The sequence below is a fragment of the Lepidothrix coronata genome, unplaced genomic scaffold (assembly GCF_001604755.1).
Source record: "Lepidothrix coronata isolate B3197 unplaced genomic scaffold, Lepidothrix_coronata-1.0 Scaffold232, whole genome shotgun sequence".
NCBI lineage: Eukaryota > Metazoa > Chordata > Aves > Passeriformes > Pipridae > Lepidothrix > Lepidothrix coronata.
In genome coordinates, this window is record NW_016690412.1 from 638,752 (window position 1) to 651,142 (window position 12,391).

The 12,391-nt window shown below is 37.3% G+C and overlaps 1 protein-coding gene across 3 annotated transcripts in view; it reads left to right on the forward strand.

The window, feature by feature from the left end:
• FAM110B (family with sequence similarity 110 member B) overlaps positions 1–12,391 on the forward strand; it is a 114,243-nt gene that overhangs the window by 22,575 nt on the left and 79,277 nt on the right. For all 3 annotated transcript variants that reach the window (XM_017834304.1, XM_017834302.1, XM_017834310.1), the window contains exon 2: positions 8,198–8,326. The gene's annotated coding sequence lies outside the window, so the exon portion shown is untranslated. The remainder of the gene's footprint in view (positions 1–8,197; positions 8,327–12,391) is intronic.

Sequence of the window (12,391 nt, forward strand, 5' to 3'; positions counted from 1 at the left end):
TATGGAAGTGCTGTACCATTGCACTGAAATTCTGTCTATAATTTTCATTAAAATCTTTTAACCAGTGAACATTTTTTTATAATTAGCTGTAAACAAAGAAAAGTAAGCAATCATCGCATCTTATGTATTTTTTACTTCTGTACAGAATTGCCTCAAATGGCCTGTTTCTAAGCTGGAATTGCATCAATATACAAAACTGTTTCCTTCTCTGCTTCTCAAAATTTGTGGTGTGTAGCATGAAAAAGTTATTATTAAATGCCTCTGATGAAGGTAGACTTTTGCAGAGCTGGCATGTTATGCTTAATTCCTACTTTTATAACCATCTGCTGTTGTCCGAAGCACTGAGCCCATGGCCCGGAGGTGGGCTCCACTTCTTGTAGTCCAGGGAGGAAGGCTTTTGGTAAGACATCCCATTTCCATGCTTCACTGGGCATGATGCAAGGACTCCTTCTGCCGCCTCATTAAAGTTAAATCATCGATATCCTATACCCAGCACTCTTTTTCCCTGCAAGTGTGATACTGTTTTATTGTTCCTATCAATGATGATAGTGAAATATTGAAGCAGGTCACAAAGGGAAGCATTAAACTCCTTGTAATTTCTTGCAGTCCAATATTAGGCATATTTAATAAACAGCAGTCATGCTTTAATGTAGTTTATAGGAAAGGTTTTTAGTGTGTTGACTTAAGCCTTCCCAAGTCCCCATATTGGTCGGTAGTGTGAGGTCTTGGGAAGCTCCCCTGCTTCAGGTCTGATGCAGACAAAACCTGGATGTGAGAGTCAGGTCCCCAGGCTTGGCTGGTGACAGGGATTTGACTGACTGACTGAAGCAGGCAGCACATCTGTGCCTGGCTGACATCTACACGCCCTTGTACTTGCCTTTTTTTCAGTGTTGATATGTTTTTATAAATACTTTAGTACTCACTGTCTTCTGCTTTGCAAAGTAAGTTTTAGAAATAATCTCTCATTTATATCCTCTTTGTATGTTTGACCCCATGGCCTGACCCCAAGTCAAAGGTTTGTATATCTTCTTGTTCCCAGCAAAGTGGACTGTGGGGTTTTGTTTTGAAGCCAAACTGTAGACTTAGTATTTCCTGTCATGGATAATGTATCCGTTTCATGTCTCTTATTACTAACGTTTCATTTGTTGACTGATTTAAAGTCAAAACTGGGTTCACCTGTTTGTGTATTTTCTCCTCCAGTTGTAAAACATCTGAAGACAAACAATTACAGTTGAATAATCAGGAACCAAGTTAGTCTTCCTGGTTACACTGGGTTGTGAAGAGAGAAATGACAGTCTGGGTATGAAGCAGGGTAAGCAAGTGGTTGTCCTCGAATAGAGATTAAAGTGAATTCTTGGTACTTTGGGATTGTAATAACTTGCTGATGAACAGTCTTTACCTGGAAACTTGCATGTAGAAGTGTAGGCTGGAGAGTCTTTCAGGCCAGAGGAAAATTTGCCTTTATAGGCTGTAATGTCCATCTGTTTTTTGGTCATGCGTAATGAATCAATAAGTCAATGACTATTTGCCTCAGCTGATTCGTCCTGCTACTTGTCTCTTATTTCTTCTGAAGGATCTGGTTTTTTGTTTGGGTTTTGTTTTTGTGGGGTTGTTTTTGTTTGTTTGTTTTGTTGTGTTGTTTGATTTTTTTGGTGGTGGTGGTGGGTTTTTTTTGGTTTGGGTTGGGTTGGGTTTTTTTTGTTTGGGGTGTGTGTGATTGGTTTTTTTTTTGGTGGGATTTTTTTTTGGGTGGGGTGGGCGTTTTTTTCCTCTGCATTTGCAAATGTCTCATTATTAATAATTTGTGCTTGTTCTAGTTCTCAGGCTTATATTGTAAATTTGGTTCTTGTTAAGTTGGCCAGTGAGCAAACAAAAGTGACCTAAAACTTCTCCAAAATGTGTGCATGGCTTGGTATTCAATAACTTTCCTACTTCCCAATTTCCTATGTCTGATGAAAGTGCCATACTGCCTCTGGTCATTCAGGTACTTTGGAGAACCACTCTGCAGTTCCCTGGCGTCATTCCGTGGCAAAATTATTTGGGCAGGTTTTACTTCAGCATCTAACTGTGTCCTGAAAACCTGAGAGCTGTTTTGATCTGATCATTTAATCAGATTGGATGTCACTTTTATTGTTTCTAATGTGGGTCATTGTCCGTTGGTCACATCCAAGGGCGAAGTAACACATCTCATGTGGGGGTTCACTATCAGGATGGAAGGGTTAGGGCTCTCGTGTCTCTTGCACAGCTTGTCGTATGCAGATCTGCCAAGATGACAGAAAGATTAGAGGCTACAGCAAATTCGTTTTATAATTTGCGTAAAAATCTACTTCTCTTATTGTGGCTTGATTTGCTACAAAAACAGTCATGAGTCCAAGTCTGTTGAAGGCATTAAGGTACATTTGTGTAACTTTGATGTTGCAAAGAAAGGGTTTTGGAAGTGTCTGTGCGTTCCAGAGTACCATTCTTAAAATGATAATGGTGTCGCTATTAAAAGCCAGAGAGACCTTGTCAGGTCTAAAATCTGTCTCATGCATAGTTTTGCTTGTATTTCCATGCTTTTCTTATGCTTAGTAGAGTTCAAATCTACCCAGCAGATCAGTATGGCTGATTTCTGGGAAGTTTGTTGTGAGAATGCAGGCAGGGTAGTGTAATATACATGATTCCCTCTTCAGCTGCATATAATTAATTGCTCTCATGTATATTTGCATCGATGTCTTAAGATTTCTCCTAAATAGCAGTCAAAGATGGTTATAGCATATGGTTGCTCCTGTTGTCTGTTCTAAAGTCAAACCAATTACTTAGCTTGCATCTTATTGAACAACGAAGCGGTTATCTTTTGTGGGGACTATGAAAAATTAATAAAGCTAAATTGCAAACTCAAAAGGAGGACAGTTCAGAATTTGGTTTACTTCTGGGGTTATACCCTGGCTGACATTCAGAAACCTTTATATTTGGGAATAACTCTTTGAGATAGCATATGCTGACATCTTCCCTGGATCATCAATAGCAACTCAGAGAGTACACTGGGTTTTTTTTAAATTTGAAAATTAACTGCTTTAATGATGTAATTTTTAGGACATTTAATTGACTTTTTTTTAACTGATAGAGAAGTCACCAAAAACTCATACAAAGGGTCTCTTATTTTGCTTTAGTTTCAACTTCCATTCCCTGTTTTATGGTTTTCTGCAATGTTTGTAGCAATAAGGTGGTATGATATTTTTCTATTCCCTTTCACGGGGAAAACTTAAGAAACTTGATTGTTCTGATTAAATTTCTGAGTCTTATTTACTTAAAATGAATCATGGTAACAGGCCCCTTCTTAAATCCATCTTCTCCTGTCACTTTGTGCTGGTTTTGACTGGGATGGAGTTAATTTTCTTTATAGTAGCTGGTATGGAGACATGTTTTGGATTTGTGCTGAAACCAGTGTTGATAATACAGTCATATTTTTCTTATTGCTGAGCAGTGCTTGCATGGTGTCAAGGCCTTTTCTGCTTCTCACACCACCCCACACTGGAATAATTTTACTTTTCGTCGTATACCTTGTTTTCCTTACCGTTTGTGGTCTGTCTTTGAACTCTTAAGTTAGCTGTTGTCACTGAACCCAGGAATGCTCACAAGCCTACAGTCTTTCTTCTTTCGAGTCCCTTGGCAAGAGATGTATATTCACAGAGACTGAAGAGGGTAGGAGATTGTACATTAGTATATAAACTCAGTTCATAATTCCCAGTTTCAGTTTTTAGTTGGTACCCCTTGAACTGTGTTTGTGCTTTCAGCTGGGGAGTGTTTTCAATCATCTGCTGCTTTTCAGTGGAGTTTCTTGAAGGAATAGTTTTCCGTAACAGTTGTGTTTATCCTCTTTGATAACCACCTGTCTTAGCAGACCTAATTCTGATTGCTTTTTTGTTGTCATTAATTTGTTTGGCATTCCTCGGGTGCACAAAGAAAGTGACAGGATGGAAACCCATCAGACAGAACAAAGCTACTGCTTTGTTCAAGTACTTTAATTTTCCTGCCCTTCATTTTCCTCTAAGACAATTTCTTTGTCAAGAGAACAACCATCTCTTTTTACTCATCTTTGGAGTCCTGTTTTACTGGGCTGCCCACTCTAATTTTTCTGTTGTGATGTCTATACATATTTTCATTTATTTTTTAACTCTAGAAGACAAAACCTCTCCTGCAGAACCAGGTACCATGCTGGCCAGAAAACCTTTTTTTCTGTGTTCCTTTTTTTTTTCCTTTTATACTATTATAACTGATACAAACTTTTAATGAAACCCTTGGCCTTGAAGACTAGAAAATAAAGTATTTGACAATGTGGGGAGAAAACTAATGAAGATAAACTGCTTTTTGTCTCTTCTTGTAGCTATGATTCTCAGACGTGTGTACTTACACACCAGCAAACAAAAATATTAGTGTGTTGGACTTGGTAATCTACTTCTAATTGAAGCTTTGTGTCAGTATAATTAACATTTAGGAGATTAGTGCACTCCATGCTTCTGTAAATGTACAGTAACTCTCCCTTATAATATATAGTGGATGGATAGCTGTGCCGATCCAGAGTCTCCTAGTGAAATACTCACAGCTGCAATAATAGTGGTAGTGAAACCATGAGACCTTTAACAATGTTACTACCTTTCAGTTGTCCAGTTGATGTAACTCTTGCTTGAGGAAAATTAGCAATATTTTCATCAAGCTTTGTGGTGAATAAGGCTCCTCTTAGTTCCTTATAGGTGTTTTACTTTACAATGAAATTTATTACTACTGATCTGTGTTGGGGTGAATATTTTTAACAACTGTGTATAAAGTCAGAAAAAGCGAATGTTGTTCCATCTCAGAAGTAAAACCTCCAATACGGAAGATACTTATGCTTTTATTAGCCAGCAAAAGTAATATAGAGTAATAATTAATGTAATGCTGTGCAAAATGCAAACATATTAATGTTAATTGTGGGGACTGCCCAACTTATGATTTTTCTGTTTATCTTTAATTTGATTCCTTTAGCTTTTCAGTGGCTTAATCCTGACCACACAAACAGATTACAGTTTAGTTTTATTGTTGTTGTTAATGAAAACGAATCTGTCTACGGGTATAGAAATTGCTGGATTTAGTGGATATGGCCCCTTCCTAACAAAACTCCATGAATTAATGTTTCTGAAAATTGTGGTCTCTAAATTGACACCTTTCAATTCATGTTTGATGTGAGCTTTTTTACCTGAAAGTTATGGAGATGTGAGAGTAGTGAGTCTGTACCTCCTGCCTGTGAAAATTTAGGTCTTCATTAAACAGGTTGAGTAGTTTTGGCACAATACGCATTGGTAAATATTCCCTTGTTTCTAGTCGAAGGCTGAGATCTTCTATACCTGTTCTGCTTTGTTAAATAACTTTATTCTCTCACAGGTGTTTGGCTGAAGAGAGCTTTCATATCTCTTTTGACACAGAAAGTATATCTTATTTATTTGAATAGCTAGATTCTTCCACTATCTTCTAGTTTCAGTTTCCTTACTTCAGTTTTCCTCCAGTGACAGTGATGAAGGTAACGCCTTATCAAAGCATCAAGTTATCAAATGCTTAATCGTCTGCTGCTGTGCATCTATAGCAGCTTATTTCTTTGTAAATAAATCCTACATTTTTAAAGACTTTAGTTTGGGTAATGGAAAACTCACGGTAGAACTCACGGTAGACTTGAGTGAGGTCTGAAGGTTTAGATTGATGCCTTTGGGATTATTAGAATAAGGAGCCCATTCATTTGTTCATTCACGAATCCTTCTAAATCAGGTTTGGCTTCTCTTCTGTGAGAGTCTGTGTATTTTTGTAAGTATTAAAACTTTGATTTCATACTGAGCAAGAGAATGAAAGAGAGGAAGAACATAGCAAGTGAGGATGAAAAGTCTTTTCAGAAAAAAAGCCCAAAGACTTGTTGATACTGGACAGCAAAGCAGGAAACTACATGTGTCATAAAAGGCTCCAGCTTGTTGGATAAAGGCTGAAACTCAGGATGTAGTCTATAAATACAAAACAGTTTCATAAAAATATTTTTAAAATGCAGTTCTGAGCACTTTAGAGAAGAGAAGCTGACTGATAACTGTTCAGCTACTTTAATATATATATTTATACAGATGCATGCACACATATACATTCATAACATACTTTCATCTGTAAACATGAATATAGTCAACTCAGTGATAAGTATTTCCCATAGGAGACTGGTAACATTACTAGCACTAGATGTAAATTTGGGAGCTACAGACCATATTCTTTGCAGATTCTAAACCAGCAACTTAGTGGAGAAATAAAAAGGAAGGGAGTCCAATTTCAACAGGCAGAAGGGAAAGAATTTGTGAAGCTGAATATTTGCCTACACAAAAAGTTGTGAACTTCTTTTTCCCCAGTATTTTGTCGCAAGTTTTTCTTTTTAAGCATTACATCTAACAGCCTTCTGGGGATTTTTGGGATGTCTTCTATCCTGACCAGTTGATAGTTGTTGAAATTTTCACTCAACTTGGAAATAAGTGTTTGTACTTGAACTTGCTGAAGCTGTTGGCCAAGAAATACGTCTGGAACAGATTTACTAGCTGCAATTAATGACCACATTCACTTTTTTCCCCTCTGACTTGTCAAATATGAACTTTCAGGGATCTCAAACTACGAGTTGCTACATCCTTTTGCTTGCAAAGTTGCTTTCGTTTTTAGACTGAAATGAGTGTTGTTCAGAATTACTGAGTAAAGTACAGTAATTTGGAATATCAGAAAAATTTGTAATAATACAAGAGTATTTTTTTTTCTTACCATGTTTTAAATTTTTTTTTCCTTTACTGAATACCAGAATAACAATACTACAGCAGGCCTGTAATAACGGAGTAGCTGTAATGCTACGTCACTCTGAATATGTTTATGCCTTCATTTTTCTCTTGTTATTATTTCTAATTTGTAAGCATTTACATGAAGATACCCATCTCTCTGAAATCCCTCCATTGTTGCCCATTTCTCTTGTACCAGTTTCAAAGGCAGCCAGTGTCCCAAGATGAGACTTCATCCACCCACCCAACACAAACAAACCCAGTTGTACTCATGTCAAGACCCAAACTCAGTCAAGTTCCCTAAAGACTGGGAGGGAGGAAGCCCAAAGTAATTGATATCTGACAAATATTGCTGCCTGTTGGTGTGTTAACTGTATGAGACACCTGTTTTCTTGAATTCGTGCTTAAACATTTTTCGCACATATTTTTGAGATTTTTGTTAAAGGAACCCCGTGTTTCATCACATGATCTGTGACCTGATTGCAGTCCTGTTTCTAGAGTGAATAGCTGATTAGAAAACTAAAATAATTGAACAACTGAAACTGCTCAGAATGGTTTGCTTGAAAGAAGCTGCTGTGCCATCTGCTTGTGCCACTAAGGGTGCTTGATCACATACTGTCAAATAAAAGCAAACCCTAGAAATCTCATGTACCCTACTTTTCTGTATGATTAGAGCTGATCTTACCTCAGGTGGCATTTTGAGAAAAAGAACATAAACAGGGATTTAGGTCATGTCTTGTAACCTACCAAATTCTGTATGGTTGTTTTGCATGTGAAAAGCAGTGGTGAAACACATTAATTTCAGGAAGGCATTCTTGTTATCCTTCCCTTCTGATGGAAAAATTTAAGGATTTTTACTTTTAATTTTTCTGAGCGTAAGACAGTGTTCTGGAGTGGATATTTAACAAGGACTGGTTTGTCAGCTGGATGGAAGTCATGTGCAGGGAGATTTGCAGTCTGTGTTTCTTGCCTGTCGTGGCACAGCACTCTGCAACTTCCCTGAGAAGATGTGATGTGTCACATTTGTTCTGTTTGCTCTGAAGCATTCCCAGTGCATCTCTCTGACAACATGGGGAAAATAATGACATGAGAGAAATTCAGGATTGATACCTATAGGTCACCTGTGAAACTTCAGAGCTTGGAGATTATGCTGTTAGGACTGGCAATATAAATGCTAGAGACCATCTACAGCTGACTGGATGTACAGCTGTCCGGTACTGCTGACTACCTGTTTGCAGGCTTTCAGTCTCCAAATGAAGATGAAGGGTTCTGATTTCTGAAATTTACATTGTCTAAGCCAAAGTTCAACCTTTCAGGACCCTTGTCCATTTTCAAACTGTGGCTTTGATGATGCACAATGATGAAGCTAAATGCCTTCTCTGTTGCTGTGTCTCCAGGCATTGTTACAGGGAGCCTCTGGGAGTTCCAGGGTGAAGAGATCTTCTTCATCTGGAGACCTCTGCTAAAGGTGAAGACCTTCTAACAGGCCAGACAGCCTTAGCAGGACTCAGAAATCATACATCAAGGTAAAACAATTCATTTTTCAAGCAAATTGAATTGGCTGATACAATTTTCAAAATAAGGATTTTTTTTTTTCTTGCTAAATAAACACAGAAATACATCTCTGAGCTTTCTCCTTTTGTGTGTATTCCTCCTTGCTACCTGCTACAAATGTTGTAGTAGCGAATGCTGGAGTGGGGTGAGTGGGAGACAACATAGTGCATTGTTGATTAGAGCCAGAAGTAACTCCTTATATTATTAGTAAGAAGATATATTTGCAGTTCTTTGTTCACAATGGAACAGGCTGTTTCTGAACTCTACAGCACGCTCTGTTTTTAGAAACATATCCCACTTTAATTGTGGTATTCAGAGCTCACTTTGGCCACAAAAATATGAAAACACACTCTGATATCTTCAGCAATGGGAGAAGGACAAGGTTTGCATATCATGAATTTCTGTTTATCAGCACTGTAGTTATTTCTTAGTATGGTCATCCAGAACCCATTCTTGCTTGTAAAGGACAAATGCTGATGGAAGAAAAAGAAATGTGACCCCAAGAACTTTTTTGAACCTATAAATGCTACAGTCCCAGGCACTCTGGGAGATTTAACTATGCTATGGCTTTGTTAGCTTGCCAGGATTTTGAATGTAGTGATGATATATGCAGAATCTTTCCTTCATACTGACAAGATTAATTGAACTTTGTGTAGAGAGTTGGCTGAAAAAAGTGAGTAGTAGTCGAAATGTTTTCTACCTATTTCTTCAAAATTAAATGTAGGTACTTCTAAAGGTCTGCCAACTTCTCTATTTTTTAAAAATAGCTGTTGCAAGGTGTTAACTTCACTGTTGGAAAGCTTCTTAAATAAATATTTCTTGATTCATCCAAAAAGAATTGCAGATTTTTGTAGTTAATCCTTTATTGATCTTTCTAATTTAGGCTGAAATTAGAGCTCTGAACTAGAACAAAGTTCATTGTCCTACCATCCGTAGAGTAAATCAAAAGTTTTGCGATTAGCACAATCAGTTTTTCAGCTCATAACCTTCCCTTCTGATCTGCTGTACATGCCTGGGAGTCAGACCACCAAGCACATTTAGGCCCCCTCATCCCTTTGTTACACCATGCCCTTTCTTTCTGCTTCTCAGTTCTTTGATTTCAGTTGCAACTGTGTTTCTCCAGTCTACTGGCAAGGTCATCTTGAACAACTGAGGATGCTCATTATTCAACTGAGTATTCAAACCTTCACAGAACAGCAAAACTGATGATGATGATTATACACTGATTTCAAACTGAAGGAAAAAACCCAATCCAGAAATACTTATCTCCATAATGTTTCCTTTTGTTACATCTGCTTTGGGAGTACAAGAGACAATGCAAGTTGAGATAACCATGGACTAAAAAAATATAGTATTTCTTCTGAAAGTTATTTAAACGTTTATTTATTTTAAAAGTCCAGTTTTATGCATTGAGAGAGTAAAGACTTCCTAGAAAGTATCCTTATAATCCCATGGGCTGCATGGATGTATCTAAGTGGGGTGATGGTGGTTAGGTTTCATGTACAACAATGTTAGTGTACTGTCAGTGCACAGCATCCAGGATTAAAATGCAGCCTTGAATGCTGTCACTGCTTCCAGCAAGGCAGTTTGTTCTGTGCCTTTCTGTCTCTTGTTTCCCTTTGTTGAAGGGGTTTGTTGCTAACCAGAAACACATTATATGAGACAGCCAAAAGTTCTGGTGAAAATCAAGAACAGTTCATAGCCATGAAGATTTTATATTTGCCCTAGATTCTTTTTTTTTTTTTTTTCATTGATGCAGCTTTAACTGTTGTTGTAAATTATATAAATAATTGATCAAGGAGTTCTTGTTACCTCAAATAATGTTATGCTTATTGCTTCTCATAACTGTGCTGCTCTTTGTTGTGCTACAGCATAGCTCATACCCTGCTCTGTGTGTGTGGGTTTTATTCCCTTAAAATTTTCTTCTGCTCCCGACCCTTTGCTCTTCCCCTCTTCCCCCTTCCTGGCAAGAACATGTTGTTTCTGCTTCAGTTTATTCCATGATTTGACTGAAAAGCGAGATCTTTTTTAATCAACAGCAACACATTTAAAAAAACCTCCACAGCCCTGGGAACTGTGCAGTGCGCACATCTGTTTTCACATAAGCATGAATTGCTGGCTTTACAAACACGAAGCATGTAGTCCTTGCCACAGACTTAGCTAAAGTGTTCTGTAACTTGAGACTCTATTTGAAATAAAAACAAAATTGTATAGCTTCTTTACCATACTAATGGAAAACATTTAATTTACTTCTTCAAGCCAACCAAAAGTATGACGCAATGCTGCTCAAGCAGATTTACAGTGCCTTTTCTTCCCTGGAAATCAATACAGCTTGGAAGTGCTGTTATGGGAGCTGGCTAGTTGACTGCGATCCAGCTGCATTCAAATGTAAACTTCTGTACCGCAAACCAAAACTGGTGATTTTGATTTATTCAGGCATCACTCTGTCTTTGAGATACTATGGTGTTGGATTTTATTCTTTGTTTTATTGCCGTTAATGTTAGGTTGAATTTCAAAATAGGTAGTTCAGTGGGTTTGTGATTTTTTTTTTTTTTTAAATCATTCAGTGATTTTCTACATTTCCTGAATTAAAGTACTTAGGTCTGTGGTAGTGATATCAGCAGAAGCAGATCTATGTACATGGCCATGTGTGCCTTTCAGTGGAGTCTTTTTTCCCTTAAACAAAAAAATAACAGTACCAAAAAAACAGGCCTCCACTCAGTGTGAGCATTAAGGGCTAACATAATCGTTTTCCACTTTGTACAGACTAAGCTCTGAACATTAAATGTTGTTTGATTTTTCTCCCGCTAGAAGAGGCAAAATGGAACAGTGTTCTTTAACTGAGTCCAAAATAGTTTTTAAAACAGAACTATGGAGTTTATTTAATAAGTGAAGCCAACAGTGCAGATTTTCATAGTGCACAAACTTTTATGCCTTTGTTTCCTTTCCGATTCCTCACTGCTTCCACTAATGGTTTTGACTTTATTTCAACTCTCTGCTGTAAGAGGCTGTTGGTGTTTCTCTCCTTATTTTTTACCTTAATGGGATTTCATCTTTTCTAAAATAGCCCTTAGAATGGGATCCCTGATGCTGCCTTGCTCCCTAGATGTATTTCTTTGGGAAGTCTGTCACTGATGGCCTGTGTGCTGGTCATGCTTACTTCTACCAGAAGAAAAATCATGACTTGATACCTGCCTGCTAGCTTGCCAGAAGTATATTGCATCTTTTTTTAAAAAAAGAAAAGTTCTACTTCCGTTTCTTACGTAAATTAGATTCTTTTCTTTTTTTAAACCTCCATTCATTTTTCTCTTTCTTATATATAACAATCTCCCGGTGAAGAAAGAGCCTGAGAAGATAATGTAGACGAATTGAGATCCTTTTTGTAGGGATAGCTTGGGATGTTGTGGGTTAGCGAAGAGGAAGATGGGGATTTGAGTTGTGTGGGAGTCTGGGGTTGGAGGTTTTTTGGAGTTTTTTTTTCTTGAGATGAATACAATGAAGATGAGAAACAATGTTGCTGATAGCTGCATTATTTTCTTTGAAAAGGCTACCATATGAGACTTGATAGAGAAGTACATAGAATCCAAATTACAAATGTTAATGGTTTGGTTTATTTGGAGGAAAAAAGTGAAAACAGAGATTTGTACCAAATTTCAGTGCAGTTTCAAACATTCTTTAATACAATTTTGTAAATTTTCAAACTACTGAATAGTTTTACTCGTGGTATAAATTCTGATTTTTAAAGATGCATAGAGTGGGAGAACGTATGGTGACAGTGTGATTATCATGTTTTCTATTAAATATAAGGACAACATATATCCAGTTGCTTCTAACTTAGACATAAGAAAGATTTCAGCTATTAGATATTGCCCAACAATCTTCAACAGCTTAAGTTTATTCTCTGAAATGCTTCCTGAAGATGGACAAAATGCCTCATTTAATTGGAGTGGCAAATCTGGATCTTTGGTGTTTGTACAATCATAAATGTCTCCCTGGCTGTTATTTGGGAAATAATGTCTTGTGTTGCAGCATATCAA